The sequence below is a fragment of the Saccopteryx leptura genome, chromosome 4, assembly GCF_036850995.1.
Source record: "Saccopteryx leptura isolate mSacLep1 chromosome 4, mSacLep1_pri_phased_curated, whole genome shotgun sequence".
Classification (NCBI taxonomy): Eukaryota; Metazoa; Chordata; class Mammalia; order Chiroptera; family Emballonuridae; genus Saccopteryx; species Saccopteryx leptura.
Window position 1 is genome coordinate 124,780,823 of NC_089506.1, and position 18,514 is coordinate 124,799,336.

General features: G+C 52.6%; 1 pseudogene; it reads left to right on the top strand.

Moving 5' to 3' along the window:
* The first annotated feature begins 17,651 nt into the window (after nt 1-17,651).
* Nucleotides 17,652-18,104, top strand: LOC136404238 (V-type proton ATPase 21 kDa proteolipid subunit c'' pseudogene; annotated as a pseudogene).
* The last annotated feature ends 410 nt before the right edge of the window (nt 18,105-18,514 follow it).

Here is an 18,514-nt window from a genome sequence, read left to right on the forward strand (position 1 = left end):
CCTTCTTTGGGGGGCCGCTGGCGTACTGATAAGTGGGATGAAGGTTGTGGCAGGAGCAAGGACCAATGAGATGGAGACTTGAGGACATTGAATTGTCAGGACTCGGTGGTGACTTAGCTGTGAGGGGTGAGGCTCTAGCTGGGGTGAGGCACCCCTCCAAGAATGGGGAGGCTGGAGGGAGGGAGAGACTATGAGTTCACATTTGGATGTGTTACCTTTGATGTGTTATCAGATAGCCAGGAGGAGACTCACCAATAAAGTTAACTCTGAGTGCTTGTCCCCAAACCTGGCTCTTAGCAGTCTCAACAGTGCACAGTGAGGCTCCTGGTCCCCAGCTGAACTAAGGCAAAGGACCCGAGGGCTGGCAGGGAGGTTGGGGTTGATGGTGGAACCCTGGAGGCATCTTCCCAGGGGTGGTAGAGTCATCATCAGTTAGCAGGGAGACCACCCAGGGAGGGGGCATAGAAGAGGCGACCCCAATATTCCAGATTCTGTTCTGTTAGGATTTCTTTTTTAAAAAATATTATTGATTGATTTTTAGAGGGAAAGAGAGAGGAAGGGGAAGAGAGAGAGATTTGTTGTTTCACTTAGTTACATGTTCATTGGTTGTTTCTTATATGGGGGATCAAACCCTCAACCTTGGTGTATCAGGATGATGTTCGAACCAGCTGAGCTACCCGGCCAGGGCCTATTCTGTTAAGATCTCCAATGTTTACATCTAACAATGTGCCAGCAACAGAGCTAGTACTCTTGGCATTTCACAGCACTCTCCAGACTTCAAAATGCTTTCCATCACTCTGTCCTCGCTTCCAACATCGGAGCTAGTAAACGGGAAATCCAGGTCTAGAGTGGCTCTGGAGTCCCTACCAGAGAACCTCGGTTTGCATTCACTTGGTTGGCTCCTCCAAGCTAATGGCATGTGGCCAGTGTGGTGAGTGCCAGGGCCACCAGCTTGCCAGGTCCTTGCACATCAATTTCACATCTGCCAAACACCAGGAGAGAGCACATGAAATATAGAATGAGTCAAGGCATAAAAGTGCTTTGGAATAAAAATGGTATTTACAAGATCTGTGCATGGCTGCAATCTCTCATGACTGGGAAGGGAAGAGTGCGGGCTCCTTCTGACAGTGCATAGGTCTCTCCAACTTCCTGCTCCGGGGACTGGCTGCCACAGAGAAGCCTTGGTGAACAGGGACCGCAGGGTGCCAGATGCCAGGAAGGTACCAGTGGGCTGACACCAGGGCCCCCTGGGGGGTTGCCAGTACACCAGAGAACAGGATGGGATCCTCTCTTTCAAGCCCTGCATTTGAGAAGCTGTTTTCACATAACTGACCTTCATGAGTAAGAAACCGGTGAGGCAGGCAGAACAGGTGCTGTTCCTGTTTTATTTCACTCATTTTGTAGACGAGGCAATCAAGGCTCCTTAGGTTTTAGTGCCTTGGCCTGAGTAGCATGACTGATTCCAGGAATGCAAGACTGGCCACTGAGTTTCCATTCATGCATTCTGCGACCGTTCTTCCAGGACCCACTGTGTGATGCTGGGAAACTCTCCCAGACAAGCCAGACATTAGAGCTTTCCAGCTAATGTTTGTTTTTTTTTAAGTTGATATTTGGCATTTTCTGGTTTTAAGTTTCAGTTTCGTGCCCTCTTAAACTCTGGCATCTACAACTGGAAGCTGTGTTAAGGTTTCCCTAAGATGGTATCGGGCTGGGCCCACAGTGTGAGCACTGAAAGCTCTGTGGTTTACCAGGATGTCATGGTGCTTCACAGGCAGCTCTCGTGGGCTATACTCAACCCTAATGTCAATGTCACAGTGATGCAGTAGACACCCTCTGGTGCAGTGTGAGGCATGTCAGGAAGGACAGTGGCTTAGCCTGAGGCTCTGGAGCCCCAGCCTTGGCCCCTCGGTTGACCAGCCTTGAGATTGGTGTCTGAGGTTAGGATGACCTCAGAAGATGCAGGGGGGCGGGGTGGGGGGAGGTACCCATCAGAGAGGCCTGGCACTCTGAAAGCATATGACTGACAGTGGTGGTTGTTACTATCATGACAGTGACGTTATGCTGTTGGCAGAACTGAGTGTGTCCAGTTCTGAGGGGAGGGAGCTATGTGAGGGCAGGAGGCAAGAGCTGTCTCCCATTGTACCCATGCCTCCCATCTCTTTCTGTGTGACAGTATAGTGTCCAAGCCTCTCAGATTCTGGAAGAGGGGCCCTCCTCAAACACCCACTTTGTGTGTGGGGGGAAGGGGGAGGAGAAATCTTAAAGTGGTTCTGTAGCTGGGAAGAAAACAAAAGAATGAGGAAAAGGGCCTCCTATTGGAAGTCACAAAGCCCCCTTTCTGGGAAGATTTTTGTTTCTTGTTTCATTCTCTGCTCTGTGTGGGGACTGCCTAATAATGCCTTGGGGGAGGCAGGGCTGTGGCAGGAAAACGTAGGAAACTGGTCAGAGCCAGCCTTCTACCCCCACCCCCACCCTGTCTCAGAACTAGCCTCGTCAGCTGATATCACTTGAGCAGGGTCCCTGAGAGGAGACTGTGACCCTGCCTGACCTCCCAGGAAGGACCCTGCTGTCCTTTGGAGATATGCATTGTGCTCCTGACCCCCCCCCCCCACTCACCCCGCTCATCATCCCACCTGTAGTAGGGTGAGGAGTAAACTTCCATTTTTACCTGTTCCTACCCCCGCTGTTTACTTCACGCTGCCCATGGGCCAGGATGGTGTGGGCACAGGAGGTGGCATGTTCCTCACGCAGGGGAAGTCCAACCAAAGAAGGGATTCTGGCAGTCTGAGGAGCTGTGGCAGGGAGCATATCCTTTGGCCATACCTCTTACCGTGGCATTGCTCCTTGTCAGGTCTGCGTAGGTGTGGCCAGCTCCCCACAGATGCAGCCAGGAGACCCTCGTTCCTGATGGCCCTAGGGCACCTGCAGGAATCTGCTTTGCACACACACATGCACACCCAGAAGTGGTAAGCAGGTCAATGCATGTGAGGCCATCCTGGACCAATGGTGTGAAGAATTGATGGGCAGAAACTTTTCTCCACCCCCAGGTGGACAGTCTCTAGGGGTCCCATGGGATTGTGCACCAGTTGTCCACAGCAGTGGCCAACTCCATTAATGACCCTCGCATTCCTTTTGCCTCCTGGATCATTTCACAAAGAAGCCATCCCCAGGCTCTGCTTTTAAGGGAACCTAGCTAACTCAGGGATGTCTAGGGAGCACACTGCAGGGCCCTGACTGAGGCTGCAGATCAGGGAGGGCCTTTCAAGGAAGTGGCATTTCAGCTGAGCTCTGAAGCAGGCAGAGGAGTTGTCCAGGCAAAGAAGTATTCTAGGTAAGCAAAGGTAGTGTGTGCAAAGGCCCTGAGGCAGCCAGGTGTTTGAGAATAGCTATGGCAGGACATGGGATGATCAGAGGTGTGGACCTGGAGGTCAATACGGCCTCCTAAAGGGTTGAGACTGTTCTAGGGACATGGGGAGCTCTGGAAGGGTTTGAAGCAGGTGACTGTTTTGGAAAGTCAGTGGAGAATTCATCTAGCGTGGCCACCAGTGAAGACAGGATGGCCAGTTAAGAGGCTGTTCTGGGGACCATAGGTGGGAACAAAGGTGGAAGGGAGACAACACCCCAGATTATACCATATGTGGATTGATCGTCCACTCCAGGGGTCCCCAAACTACAGTCTGCGGGTCGCATGCGGCCCCCTGAGGCCATTTATCTGGCCCCGCTGCACTTCCAGAAGGGGCACCTGTTTCATTGGTGGTCAGTGAGAGGAGCACTGTATGTGGCAGCGCTCACGTACAGTACTACTTCCAGTGACACAGGATGCACGCCTTACGATTCCGGAAGCATGTCATGTCACTTGTTACAACTAGCAGTGACAAATATGGAACCGGACATTGACCATCTCATTAGCCAAAAGCAGGCCCATAGTTCCCATTGAAATACTGGTCAGTTTGTTGATTTAAATTTACTTGTTCTTTATTTTAAATATTGTATTTGTTCCCGTTTTGTTTTTTTATTTAAAATAAGATATGTGCAGTGTGCATAGGGATTTGTTCATAGGTTTTTAAAATTAATTAATTAATTAATTAATTTTATTTATTCATTTTTTTTTTTTTTAGAGAGGGAGAGAGAGAAACAGAGAGAGAGAAGGGGGAAGAGCTGGAAGCATCAACTCCCATATGTGCCTTGACCAGGCAAGCCCAGGGTTTCGAACCGGCGACCTCAGCATTTCCAGGTCGACGCTTTATCCACTGCGCTACCACAGGTCAGGCTGTTCATAGTTTTTTTATAGTCTGGCCCTCCAACGGTCTGAAGGACAGTGAACTGGCCCCCTGTGTAAAAAGTTTGGAGACCCCTAGTCCACTCAGTGTGAATTACAAGACTGACCATACTTAGCTCCCAGCCTCTGTGGCTGCCCTGGGTAAGTTCTCATGGACCCAGCAGCCCTGTCTGCCCCCCAACAGGTCTCTGACACAGTTCTGCTGGCCCTTTGTCTCTGCTGCCTTATTCTTTAGGTCAGTCTGGGAACATTCCCAATACTCCTGTTTGGTGGCCTTTTCCCAACTCCAACCAATTCTCTCCTTACTACCATGTGTAAAGCCCCTTAGTGGCCGGCTGGAAGGTGGGGACAGCAGGGTGTCCCCACCAGGGAAGACTGGCAAGACAGAGACCTGGCCACCTGGAAGCCCACCTTCTAATGGCCATTCTATTTTTTTTTTGTGACAGAAACAGAGAGAGACAGAGAGAGGGACAGATAGGGACAGATAGACAGGAAGGGAGAGAGATGAGAACATCAATTCTTCATTGAGGCACCTTAGTTGCTCATTGATTGCTTTCACATATGTGCCTTGACCAGGGGGGCTACAGCAGACTGAGTGACCCCTTGCTCAAGCCAGCAACCTTGGGCTCAGGCTAGTGAGCCTTCCTCAAACCAGATGAGCCCACGCCAAACTGGCAACCTCGGGGTCTCGAACCTGGGTCCTCCACATCCCACTGCCTGGTCAGACCTGATGGCCATTCTTTTTTTTTTGTTTTTTTTTGTATTTTTCTGAAGCTGGAAACGGGGAGAGACAGTCAAACAGACTCCCGCATGCGCCCGACCGGGATCCACCCGGCACGCCCACCAGGGGTGATGCTCTGCCCACCAGGGGGCGATGCTCCGCCCCTCCGGGGCGTCGCTCTGCCACGACCAGAGCCACTCTAGCGCCTGGGGCAGAGGCCAAGGAGCCATCCCCAGCGCCCGGGCCATCTTTGCTCCAACGGAGCCTTGGCTGCGGGAAGGGAAGAGAGAGACAGAGAGGAAGGAGGGAGGGGGTGGAGAAGCAAATGGGCGCTTCTCCTATGTGCCCTGGCCGGGAATCGAACCCGGGTCCCCCGCACACCAGGCCGACGCTCTACTGCTGAGCCAACCGGCCAGGGCCATAAAGATCCTTTATTTTTTTATTTTTTTATTTTTTATTTATTCATGTTTAGAGAGGAGAGAGACAGAGAGGAAGAGAGAGGAGAGAGAGACAGAGAGAGAGAAGGGGGGAGGAGCTGGAAGCATCAACTCCCATATGTGCCTTGACTAGGCAAGCCCAGAGTTTCGAACTGGCAACCTCAGCATTTCCAGGTCGACGCTTTAACCACTGCGCCACCACAGGTCAGCTGATGGCCATTCTTAGACTGCCTCACACCCTGTATACATGGACAGCCCCAGCACATGGATAGCTGTCATTCCCAGAGGGAGTGCCTCAATTGGACCCCCAGCTAGAAGTATCCAGCCCTGCTTGCTGCCCCTTTAAGTGAGGGGATGCCTCGGAGAGCTGGTGGGGGGAGTTCAGAGACATTTGCTGCATTTTGCTGCAGTATCTGGCTTGTAGGCCTAAGTGCTCCCTGGTGGGTCTTTCCTCTCTCTCTCTCTCTCTCTCTCTCTCTCTCTCCCTCTCCCTCTCCCTCTCCCTCTCCCCCTCCTCCCTCTCTCTGTCATACACACACATCTCCTCTCCCTGCTCTCTGTCCTTTTATCTTGGCCTCACACTTGGAGTGTCAGGTCTGTGAAGTCACAGCTTCCTCCCGTGATTGCCATTTATAGCTGCCATCATGACAAGCGACCGTTTTACACTCACTAGAGCCCAGCAGCACTACAGAGACATGAGTCCCTTTGTTGCAAATAATTAATTTGGTTCTATATTGCATAACATCCTAAAAAGCTTTCCGGGGTGCGCTCCTGCTGGCTGGACACTGGGATCTCATCAATACTGCATTGCGTCCGGCACTCCTGGGATGCGGTTTCATTAAAAATTTAATTTGTGGTTTGAATCTGCAGTATTCCCTTTAAAAAGATAGCAGAGATGCAAGAGGAAGGACAGCCTTTGTGTCAGGGAGTGCGTGAGCAACCTGGGGGAGGGAAACCCCCCCCCCCCAGAGTGGCGCCATTTTGTGAGGGCAGTGGCCCCTCTCTGATTGGCTGCCTGCCTCTTGCCAGGGCTGTTCCTGAAGCTGGAGGGAGGGTGACTGGACCATTCACAGAAAATGTTTCTTCAAAGCCTATATTGGTTTTCCTTTTCTGTGGCCACAGGCAGCTAGCTCCCTGGAACCCAGACTTAGGGGGCGGGCCAGGGAGAAGGTGGGTGGGGGTGGGGGTGAGGCTTGCACTGGAGATGCCCTCTCTGCCACCCTCCCGTGAACTGGCACACTGGCTACTAAGACCAGAGCAGCAACCCCACTCTACACTCCAGAAATGGGTGCAATGGCTCCCAGGACAGCGAGCGAAGGGCCTCATGAGGCAGCCAGTGTCACCATGACCCCTGTGTGGCCTGGGGCAGGTGGCCCTTGGTGTTAGTTCACAGGCTACAAGACCCCTTCCAGGCATCACTTGAAAGGCCACTGTTGGCCTGATTTCTTCTTGGAGACCTCACCCCTTCCCAGAGAGGACAGAGCTGGAGCTGTTGTGGCTGCAGCCTGCAGACCCCTCCCTGGACGATGGTCCGATGCTGGGGGTGAGGGGGACCACTGGAGGTGGGGCATGTTTGCTCCTCTCTCCAGGGAGGGAGGATGGGCCACCTGAGTGCTCTGGTTCTGGTGGGGAAAGGAGGAAGTGCACTGGGGTGACTTCCTAATGCTGCCTGGCTGGCTATGCCAAGACTCTGCAGTCTCCATAGGCCCCAGCGAGGCCACCGACTGCCTTGGAAGGCAGGGATCTGTGCATCCCTGGCTACCTTCTGACATTGTTCCAGAATGATTAAGTTAAGCCTCTTGGGGCCAGCTGAAGAGAGAGGACACATTGCTTTGTAAAATTTATTTGCTGCCATAGCATTTATAGCTTGCTGAGGGTGTGCCCAAATTGTGTGTGTGTGGGGAGGGAGTGTTTGCCTCCCTGCATAGATGCCCTCCCTCCCCTACATGGGCTCTCACCTGCCATGGGCACACAGGTCACTAGTCACACAACCAGGACACAGACTTGGGCACTGCTGTGCCTCCACTCGTGGAGGGTGCATGTGAAGTCCTTTCTGTCCCAAATACCCACTGTGGGGGCACATGGCCACCTATAGCCCCAGCCTACAGACTTTCCCCAGAGACCTCTGGAGACATTTGCTTCCCCATGTGTACTGTGGGTGCCACAGGGGTTAGAGCTGGGTTCTAAACATCTGAGCCCTATGGCTGGTTGGCTCAGTGGTAGAGCATTAGCCTGGTGTGTGGATGTACTAGGTTCAATTCCAGGTCAGGGCAAACAGGAGGTGTGACCATCTGCTTCTCCACCCCCTCCCCCACCGTTCCCCCTTCTCTCTCTTCCTGCTGCCATGGTTCAATTGGTTCGAGCATATCAGCCCTGGATGCTGAGGATGGCTCTGTGGAGCCTCCGCCTCAGGTGCTAAAAATAGCTTGGTTGCAAGCATGTCCCCAGGTGGGCAGAGCATCAGCTCCAGACAGGGGTTGCTGCCCCTACTCTCACTTGGAAAAAAAAAGTCTGAGCTGTGCTGGCTCCTTAAGATAAAGGCCAGGCTAGCCCGAGGGCCCTTTGTGTTACCCAAGCTGCCTTCCTGAATTCCTGGGGATATAGGACAGGCAAACATTGTGGTTTTTAGAGACTGTGAGCTCAGGTATAGTATGATGAGCCCTGCAGCACTTAGAGCTGGTTGGCAGGGGTGGATGCACAACTGGGTAGCTGGGGGGTCATGCAGGGCAGGACAGGAAGGGCCAGGTGTCCATCTGGACAAAAACATGGGGCTGGCCTTGCAGCCAGGCTAGAAGAAGGACAGGCAGTTTCTTCCTGGCAGCCCAGCATGCCTTCCAGAAATCTTGACCTGGCACAGCCCAGGAATCAGGACTGAGGTGTGGGCGCCACCTGTTTCTTTGGCCTTTTCCCCCTCACTCCTTGAGCACAGACTTGGAACACCGCAGACACCACTGACAGTGTGCAGTGGCCAGGGAGCCCAGCAGGGAGAGGAGCAGCTCAGCATCATGCCTGGGCTGGGGCCGTCTCCTCCCTCAGATGCTGTGTGTCCTCCGACAAGTGGCTTTACCTTGCTGGGCTATGTCCAAGTTTAATTGGACAAGCCCCATAAAGTGCTGGGAAGGGCACTAGTCTGTGGAGGCCTGAGTTCCTGCTGACTACAATAGTTGCTGTTCTTCCCTCGCTCGGGTGCTTGAGTATAGTGATGATGACTCAGGGGGAGAAGGGGAGGAGCCTGCAGGGCTCCCGGGCTTAGGGACTCCTCAGTGCCAAGCCAGGGAGAAGGAAGGAAAGCCTGGGCTCTTGTAAAACAGCTCTCTCCTTTAAAAATATAAATTAAAAAAGATAAAACACACATAAGAAAATTTAGCATTTTAATCATTTTTAAGTGTGCAGGTCAGTGGTATAAACTACATTCACATAGCTGGTCAGCCGTTTTCACACTCTGTCCATTGTCCCAAAGTGAAACTCTGTCCCCAGTGGACACTTGCTCCCCCACCCCCTCCCCCAGTCCCTGGCAACCCCTATTCTACTCTCTGTGATGTTGGCCACTCTGGGTACCTTAGATGAATGGCATCATAGAATATTTGTATCTTTGTTTGTGGGGTCATTTCACTGAGCAAATGTCCTCAAGGTTCATCCTTTTTTTCCCTTTTCTTCTTTTCCAAGTCAGAGGAGGGGAAATAGAAAGACAGATTTCTGCAGGCACCACAACCAGGATTCACCTGACAACCCCCATCTGGGGCCATGTTCGCAACTGAGCTCATTTTAGCGCTTGAGATGGAGACTTCATGGAACCACCCTCAGCGCCCAGGGCTGATGCACTTGAACCAATCAAGCCATGGCTGCCGGAGAGGAAGAGAGAAAGAGAAAGAGAAAGGAGAGGGGGTGGAGAAGCAGATGGTCACGTCTTCTGTGTGCCCTGACCATGAATCAAACCCAGGACATCCACATGCTGGACCGGAACTCTGCCACTGAGCCAACCAGCCAGGGCCGAAGTTCATCCTTAGAGTGTGTGATAAAATCTCCTTCTGCCATGTGGCTAGACCGAGTTGTGTTCATCCTCTCACATGGTGATGGGTTGTCCTCTGTCTTTTGGCAACAGTGACTAACACTGCTGCAAAGATGGCTGCTGTGCTAGACACCCAGCAGTCAGACTGCTGGGTTGTGTGGTCCGCACCCCATTACAAGTGCAGAACTGAGATTACACACAGGAATTTAGAGGTTGACTCAGGATCCCAGCCTCAGCACCTGCCACACAGCTCCTCTTTGGACTATTCATAGGCCCCCCTGGGAGGTTCCCTAGGGGAGGTCATCACAGGAAGAAGAACTCTGGGCCAGGATGGCCAGGAGCCAGTCACCAATCAGTCGAGACTGTGCGGCCATGTCTGGGCACTGGGAATATAGCTGTGAAGAGCCAGACAAAGTTCAGGGGTGAGGCAGATGAGGAACAAATGCAACAAAGCAATAGGACTGCAGTGGGGGCACAGGCTGCAGGTTCCCGCCCCTCCGCAGCAGGACCTGCCACCAGAGGCACCAAGCGGGTGCCCTTTGCGCTCAGTGGTCACTTCAGCTTCTGCTGGAACTTGGGAGTGTCCATTCCGGCAGGGGAAGCCCAGTGGCTCTCCATGGCTTGGGTGAGGGACTCAGAAGGAGGGGCTTCTTCTGCCACGTCCACTGTCCCTGGGGCCTGCACAGCTCTCAGAAGGGTCAGCAGAGCCACCTCCCCTGGGTGGAGAAATGGCTCTACCCTTCCCAGAGCTGGTCCTGCCCCAGAGCAGTTGTCCTTGAGAAGCCAGGGACCTGGCCAAAGGCCTGGGCAACCTTTTTATACTAACCTACCTCCCGGGAACACAGGTGAAGAGAGGTGACACTGGTGATCATCCTCAGTGTGTGGCTGAGTATTTCCATCTCCTCTTCAGGCTGAATTGCACTCTGTCCTCTGTGGTTGGAGTTGTCCTATGGCCCCTCCAGGCCAGGGCATTTCAGACTCTCCAGGTCACTCTTTCTTTTTTTTAAAAAACATTTTTTATTTTATTTTATTTTAATTTTATTTATTCATTTTAGAAAGGAGAGAGAGAGGGAGAGAGAGAGAGAGGAGAGAGATAGAGAGAGAAGGGGGGAGGAACAGGAAGCATCAACTCCCATATGTGCCTTGACCAGGCAAGCCCAGGGTTTCGAACCGGCAACCTCAGCATTTCCAGGTCGACACTTTATCCACTGCGCCACCACAGGTCAGGCCAGGTCACTCTTTCTTTTCTCTCTGGCATAGCGACTGGGTCCCTGAGTGACCAAGGTGAAGGGAGGCTTCCTACCAACCTGTGGTCAACATATCTTTGGAGGGAACAAGAAATAAAACCTGCTGTTTGATGCAAGTGAGACCTTGGGGCTGCTTGTTACACAGCATCCCCTAGCGACTGCCCAGCCACCTCCTTGACTGGCACAGGCTCCTGCATGCTTGTCCTTCCGGCTTCTGATTCTTCTCTGAGGTACCAATCACCCTTCCAATGACTCCCTCTCTGGTTAAATTTTGCTCTTTGCAACCGGCAGCCTGGCCTGGTGGAGAAGGCTCTCTCAGGTCTCACCAACAAACACACCACCTGGATGTGGGCTCGGCCTCAGAGGAGGACTGGGTTTCAGAAATAAATGAGGGTATTAGGGAAAGAGGTGGCATGGTTAATTGTGCGTGTGTAGCTTGAATTGAGCAATTTAGTGTATGTTTGAAAGTGCATGTATCTGTGTGAAGCGAAGAGCATTAATGGAACCAGGTAGCCTCACACTTAAGAGCACACCTACATCGCCAAGTCTGGATTTGAACCCCAGCAGCATCAGTTACCAGCTGTGGGCCACTGCATAAATTACCCTCTCAGAAGGCCCATGAGCTCTCCTGAAATATGGCACTAATGATACCTGGGATTGTTGGGAAGAAGACAGGGGAAATATATAAAGCACCTGGTACTCATCACACCCTCGGGTCATTGTAATAGGGCCCTCCAGCCAGGTCAGCTGCAGCATGCAGTGCCATGACCCACAGAGGCAGACTGTGGATCCTGCTTGCCATCTGCTCAGGTCTCGACCCTGGCTGCCTACTTCCAAGGGGGCCTGGTGATTCTCACCAGCCGCTGTCCACAGAGCTGAGCGCCAGCCCCGGCTCTGGTGTCTGCCGTGGCCACCAGGGTGCCTGTGGTTGGGATGCCGCTTCTCTTTACTACTTCTGGGTACCCTGGAGCCTGTCCATAGAGAGCAATAAATAAAGGCAGTCCCTGGGTCATTAGGAAGTCCTCGTGGTGTGTCCCCCCTGGAGCACCCTGGCCAGCGAACTTGGGGGAGGAGAGAAACATCTCATGTCTTCATTTCTGAGTCAAACATCTTTTGTTCGCTGGGATGTGGAAAGAGTGAGGGGCATAGGCAATGTGGCCCAGCCAAGGTGGCAGGGGAGGGGAACAGGTGCCTCCAGGAAGGAGCATTGTGACTGCAGTGAGGCTGGCGAGTGGGTGGCCTCTCTGAGCGTTGCTGTTCCTCCTCCGCAAGTCTGGACTTCCTGTATGTCGAGGGTCGGCCTGGACGTCGGCTGGCAGCACAGCTCCCCAGGAGGGGTCCCACTGCTCTGGGGGGGATGGGATGCTGGGGGTATAGCCACAATCAGGGGTGGTGGTGGGATGCATAGAGCCCTGGGCCAAGCTGGTTAATTAGCCCCAGTGGGCAATCATGAGCCTGAGTGGGCTTGGATAGGGGGATCCCCGGCTGTTTCCAGGTTTTTGGTGTGTTTTTTTTTTACAGAGACAGAGAGAAGGATAGACAGGGACAGACATACAGGAACGAAGAGATGAGAAGCATCAATCATTAGTTTTTGGTTGTGCATTGCGACACCTTAGTTGTTCATTGATTGCTTTCTCATATGTGCCTTGACTGCGGGCCTTCAGCAGACCGAGTAACCTCTTGTTCGAGCCAGCAACCTTGGGTCCAAGCTGGTGAGCTTTGCTCAAACTAGATGAGCCCGTGCTCAAGCTGGCGACCTTGGGGTCTCAAACCTGGGTCCTTAGCATCCCAGTCTGATGCTCTATCCACTGCGCCACCGCCTGGTCAGGCTGTTTCCTGGTTTTTATCTGGCAGCTGAGGGTTCCTACCAATCCTGGGCCTCTGTCTCCTTCCCTTTAGAAAGTATGACACCATAATTTCTGTCATCATTTTTATCCCTAATAACTTTTATTTGAAACTAGAAACTACATGCTCATGAGAAACAGTCCTGCCTACGTGCACGGTTCTTATCAAATGTTATTGTGTGGCCCCAAGACAGGGTCATGCTCCTCGGGTGTTTCCGGGAGCCGCTGAGCCTGGGAGTGAGGAAGGACAGTTCTGGATTTGGGGCTGCAAAGCTGAAAGGCAGCAGAAATCAGGACTTCATGAGGGGATAAGGGAACATCTGGGACATAGGGCATGGAGCAGAAAAAGGAGAAGGTCACACTTAGGGCTTAGGCGGCCTGGGGGTTGTCCCAGGATGTTGTGCGGGCCTGAGGAGGGAGTGAGGGGAGCAAGGCCAGGATGAAGTGGGGCTTTTCTGCATCTGTGGGTTTGCTTGAGCTGCAAGTCTTCCCAGGAGGGGTAACAGAGAGACAGGGAGCACAGGAAGGGGTATCAGGATGCAAGGCCAGAAAGGCAAGTGTCTCCCCACCCCGGCCCTCCTTCCCATCCTCACCCTCCTGCTCTCTGCTGAGGAGCCAGGCCCTGGGTGGCCACAGCCCTCAAAGGATTTGTGCTCTAGAGAGAGTCAGGACATAGGCCAGGGTGAACCAAGCACCTGTGGCCTGAGCCACTGTGACCTGGCAACCTTCCCCATGGCCCGCATGCTCCCTTCACAGCATGTCTCATAATTTGGTTTTATAAGGGGCCCTCTGGCACTGACCTAGTTGCTCTATCCCCGACTGTTCATCCCTGGTGTTCTTGAACCCCATGTATGGTCCCTTCTTCTCCCAGTATCACCCTTGGCCAATGCGCTGGGCAAGGTCAGGCAGGCTGGCCTGGTGTCTGGAGCAGGGTTCGGGTACCTGGCATGGCAAGACTTCTCAAGGGCAGTTGTGGGGGCATTTCTGGCCCCCTTCAGTCAACATGCGGGAATGGGCCCTGGCTGGTTGGCTCAGTGGTAGAGCGTCGGCCTGGTGTGCAGGAGTCCCGGGTTCGATTCCCAGCCAGGGCACACAGGAAAAGCGCCCATCTGCTTCTCCACCCTTCCCCCTCTCCTTCCTCTCTGTCTCTCTCTTCCCCTCCTGCAGCCAAGGCTCCATTGGAGCAGAGTTGGCCCGGGCGCTGAGGATGGCTCTGTGGCCTCTGCCTCAGGTGCTAGAATGGCTCTGGTTGCAACAGAGCGACCCCACAGATGGGCAGAGCATCGCCCCCTGGTGGGCGTGCCGGGTGGATCCTGGTCAGGCGCATGCGGGAGTCTGTCTGACTGCCTCCCCGTTTCCAACTTCAGAAAAATACAAAAAAAAACAAACATGCGGGAATGAGTAGAGGCGTGAGGACAGTGAGGCCAGGGTCGCACCTGGATGGCTCAGTGGCAGGCAGCAGCCAGAGCATGACCCCATCAGAGGCCTCCTGCCTGATGTGTCTGCAGTGTGTGAGGAAAAGCGGCCTGACTCCTTCTCTGCAAAGTGGTGGCAATGACGCCACGGTCACAGGCTTGCATGGGGAATGCATGAAATCACGTGTGTCCATCTCCCTCCTCTTGTCACTTCCTAGTCTGCTGAATTGAAGGACTAGCTGTCCTGGATAGAGGTATGTGTCCCCAGGTACCTGGTGTCTGCCATTGGTTACTGAGCAGGTACCAGCTGTAGTCTGGTGGTTGTATGGGCGGCCTCCTCCCTTCTGCAAGGGACCAGGTGTTGGGCAGTTCTGTACCCAAGAATCTGGAGGAGCAGAGGGTGTGAACCCTTGTCCCCCAGTGGGTCACTTCCCTTGGGGTCATCACCAGCTCAGAGGGAGACCAGGTGTGTTCTTGCTTGGGTTTGGGGTTCTGACAGCTGGTCAGCATGCAGCTGCAGGGGAAGTGGTGCCTGTCTCTGACAGCAAGGTTTACCCTGGGCTCTGAAAACCAGAAAGGGCCATGCTCAAGAATTCCTGCAGGGCTCAGGGCCATCTCCCTATAAGCGGGAGTCTCAAGAGGGTTGGTCGGGGGTGCAGATGACTCTGTTTAAAACAGGGCCAAAGCTTTCACCAACTTGTACACCAGAATTTGGGTGGAGGTTTGGCTGAAACTGTCGGAGACATGAGCTGTGGCTCCTCCACCCCAGCCGAATCTTCTCACTCTCCCCGGTCCCTCTCTGATTTCAGATTTGCCTCTGCTCTGTCTTGCAGCTCCTGGAAACCCACAGGCAGGAAGCCTGTCCTCTGAGGCTGCATGAATAATAGAACTGAAATCATCCCCAGTTAAAAATAGAGATTCTTCTTAATAAATATTTTATGTACTGTCCTTAGGATACAGAGATCCCCTAACTGATGAGTTGAAGTAAACCCTGTTATCGAACCCAAGGAATGTAGAAAAGGCTGGGCCTGGTCTCTGCCCATGCGTCCCCATGGCCACGGCTTCTGCCTCAGACCCACCTCCTCCTTGGTGATGTCCAGTGGAAACAACCTGCATGCGTGAGAAGCACATGCTGTAGCCACAGGCAGCTTGGGGTTTCTCAGTGTGTCAGTCACCTCTGTTTTAGGGAGGCAAGTCAGTCATAGTGCCCCTTGGTTAGTGAGGCTTGATGTTCAGAAAAGCCAAAAGCAGGTTCTTATGCCCTGTTATGCAGAGGGGCCCCCACGATGAGTGGAAGCAGGGGATCTGGGTGAGGAGGTGGAAGTCGGGTGTGTAGAGGGCTGGCCCATTTCAGAAAACTCTGCAAATGCAGTTCAACCTTGAAAGTCTGCCTTAATTAGGACACAGCATGATCTAGATACAGCAAATGAACCTGAGTAGTCTGCAGAATGGGCTCCCAGCTGTGAACCCCTCTGCCCCACCTGGAAGGCAGGTGCGGGCAGGAAATGTGGGGGTCTGTCCAGCATGCAGTCCACTTCAACATGACCCCCATTTGCAGGCCCAAGAGAACAGCTGGAGTGTCTTCACATAAGGGGCAGGAGGCAGAGTGTGCTGAGGCCAGGATGGATGATCCAAATGGGGCTGGGGGCTCACATCTTAGTGCTGGTCTCACCTGAAGTGGCAATGCCACACCCCATCTGGTTTCCTTGGACTGAATGCAGAGGCCCTTCCCTGTGAGGTCCCCTGCCTTGAGGAGGGCCCTCTGTCCCTTGTGCCTAGCATAACTTGAGGACATTTTTGGTTTAGCACCCAGAATTCTGAATGGCACATAAGGTTCTAGGTCTGTCTCCCTTCAGAGAGTGAGCTCCTTGAGCACCTAACTTAGAACTTGGCACATGTTGTTTTTTGTATAAATAAATGACTGGGTGGATGGATGGATGGATGGATGGATGGATGAGTGGATGGATGGATGGATGGATGGATGGATGGATGGATGGATGGATGGATGAGTGGATGGATGGATGGATGGATGGATGGATGGATGGATGGATGGATGGATGGATGAGTGGATGGATGGATGGATGGATGGATGGATGGATGGATGGATGGATGAGTGGGTGGATGGATGGATGGATGGATGGATGGATGGATGGATGAGTGGGTGGGTGGATGGATGGATGGATGGATGGATGGATGGATGGATGAACAGTTAGATGGGTGTATGAATGGATGCATGGATGGAAGAAGGCACATGGTACTGGATTCCAAAGGGAAATTTATAACAAAATAAAAATGGGAGCTTAGTTACCTTTAGCGCAATGGAGCTGATCACATAGGTGGTGATGTGTTTTAACCCTTCTCCCCTCCACTGCCCTCTATCCATTGCTTCCTGGTTCTTGCCTGGAAAGGGAAAGGTTGGGAAGCAGCAAGAAGGAACAGGAGGCTCAGACCTTGGAAGGATGGATGATGAAAGTTTAAAACCAGATGTGGGAACTCTATCACAAGGCCCACATCCAGAGCTTGGGAGGATGGACTGCCATGCACTGTCGGTGAGTGGCACGTTTCCTGACATTCCTCACGCAGAGTGGTGCTGGAGTGTCAGGCAGTCAGAACTGAGCACCCACGTGGGCCCATGTCAGGCTGGGCTGTGTGAGAATACAGAAGAAGTTAAAAAAAATAAGATAATAAAGATGTTCAATTATCTCAATAGAAAGGATTTTTTTTTTAAATCTATGTCACGGTGCCTACAGTTGTTTTAGTTTTTATTTCAGAAGCTCTAAGGGAAGAAAATCTTGAAATGTTTTCACTTCTCTGTGATTGAGAAAGCTCTTAAAATATTAAACTGTTACTTAATAATTGATTAAAGCTCATCTCAGTGGGAGCCAATCACCCATTTGGCAGGATCTCGCTAAGCTTGTAGGGGTTTTTAGCTCCCCCTGGCTGCCCAAACTTTGTCTGTCTGATTCATTCAGAGCTCAGCAGATATCTGTCTCTTGTGTATTTGTGATGTCACAGTGCCTCTGCCAAGCTGTGGGAAAGTCCGAGGGACACTGCATCTGAAAGGTGAGGCGGGGAGAAGGCAGTCAGAGTGTCTGCGAATGGAAGTGCCACGGTTTCTAAGACACAGAGCAGGAGTCAGAGATAAAATAAAGGCTGTGTGGCCTTCAGAGCTACTTAAGGAATCTGTGACTTGAGTTTCTTCACAGAATGACAATTATGCTTGCCTCTCTTTTTCACAGGGACACGAAAACCATCAAGCCAAGTGGTTAGCACATGAGCTCAGGCATCAGGCTGCCTAGGTCCAACCCTGCCCCAGTGGGTTACTTAATGTGTGATCTGGGATGCATTTCTCTATGCCTTATTTTCCTCATCTATAAAGTGGGAATAATCCTGGAAACCCCTCCTGGGCAGATGAGGTAAGACATCTCAGTGGTGCCAGTCTGGCAAATGGGTGCATCAGGTGATAGTGCGGGGCCAGGGGACTGAGCACGGGTTGGAAAGTGGACGCAGGGATGCGGATTTAGCTCTGTTCCCACTGACCGTGCACTGCCATTGTTGCTGCTGTGACAGGGCTAGCGTCTCTCTATGCTGGCACCTTTGTGGCCTTCAGGGCCTGCACAGTCATGGGGATCCGCTGTACCATTTTTGACTTGTGCTTCCGATTTGATGTGGCCTGACTCTTGACAAACTTCCCTCTTCATGTGATCAAACCCTGGCACTGGCTTAGCTATCTCCCTGTCTGTGCTTGGGGCAGTGGGGGTGTCTATATTATTGGCTCACCCATCATTGGGGGAGGAGTCAAGGTCTTAGGATCAAGATCGAGAACCTGGTCAGTCTCACTTTCTGTGAGGCTGTGGCTATCTACAGCATCAACATGGCAACTGTCAGCAACAGGGCTGAGCCTTCCAGTGCCACTGCCCCCAAAGCCATCGCCTTTTGAAACTATCATGCAGGTGACTCCGTGTTTGGAGCTGGCTTCACTGTGGGCCTGTCTAACCTCTTCTGTGACGTCTGTGTGGGCACTGTGGGTCCATCAGTGGAGCCGCCCTGGCTGATGCACAGAACCCCAGGCTCTTTGTGAAGATTCTTACCGTGGAGATCTTTGGCAGCACCGTCGGCCTCTTTGGGGTCACCATATGTGTTATCGTATGACCCCCACCCCAGGGAGCACACAGTCTGCAGGAGGAGGTCAGCATCAGCCCCCCCTCCTGTTTCTTCCCCATTCCACCCACAACTGCATGTGTGAGCAACCACCAGGGCGGTTAGACTAGAAGTTACAGGTTGGATATCGTCTGGGGCCTCTACACTGAGAACATTGTGTTGCCTCAAATATTAACCAGAGTTCCCAGCCCCCCAGGTGTCTGGCAGGAGGATTGAAGCCTTTGGCCAAAGGGCTGGTGGCACTGGAGACAGGTGAATCAGTGCTCAGGCTAGCTTCCAGGGGACGGGCTGTGGCAACTCAGTCTTTTTTTTTTTTTTTTTTTTTTTTTAACAGAGACAGAGAGAGAGTCAGAGAGAGGAATAGACAGGGACAGACAGACAGGAACGGAGAGAGATGAGAA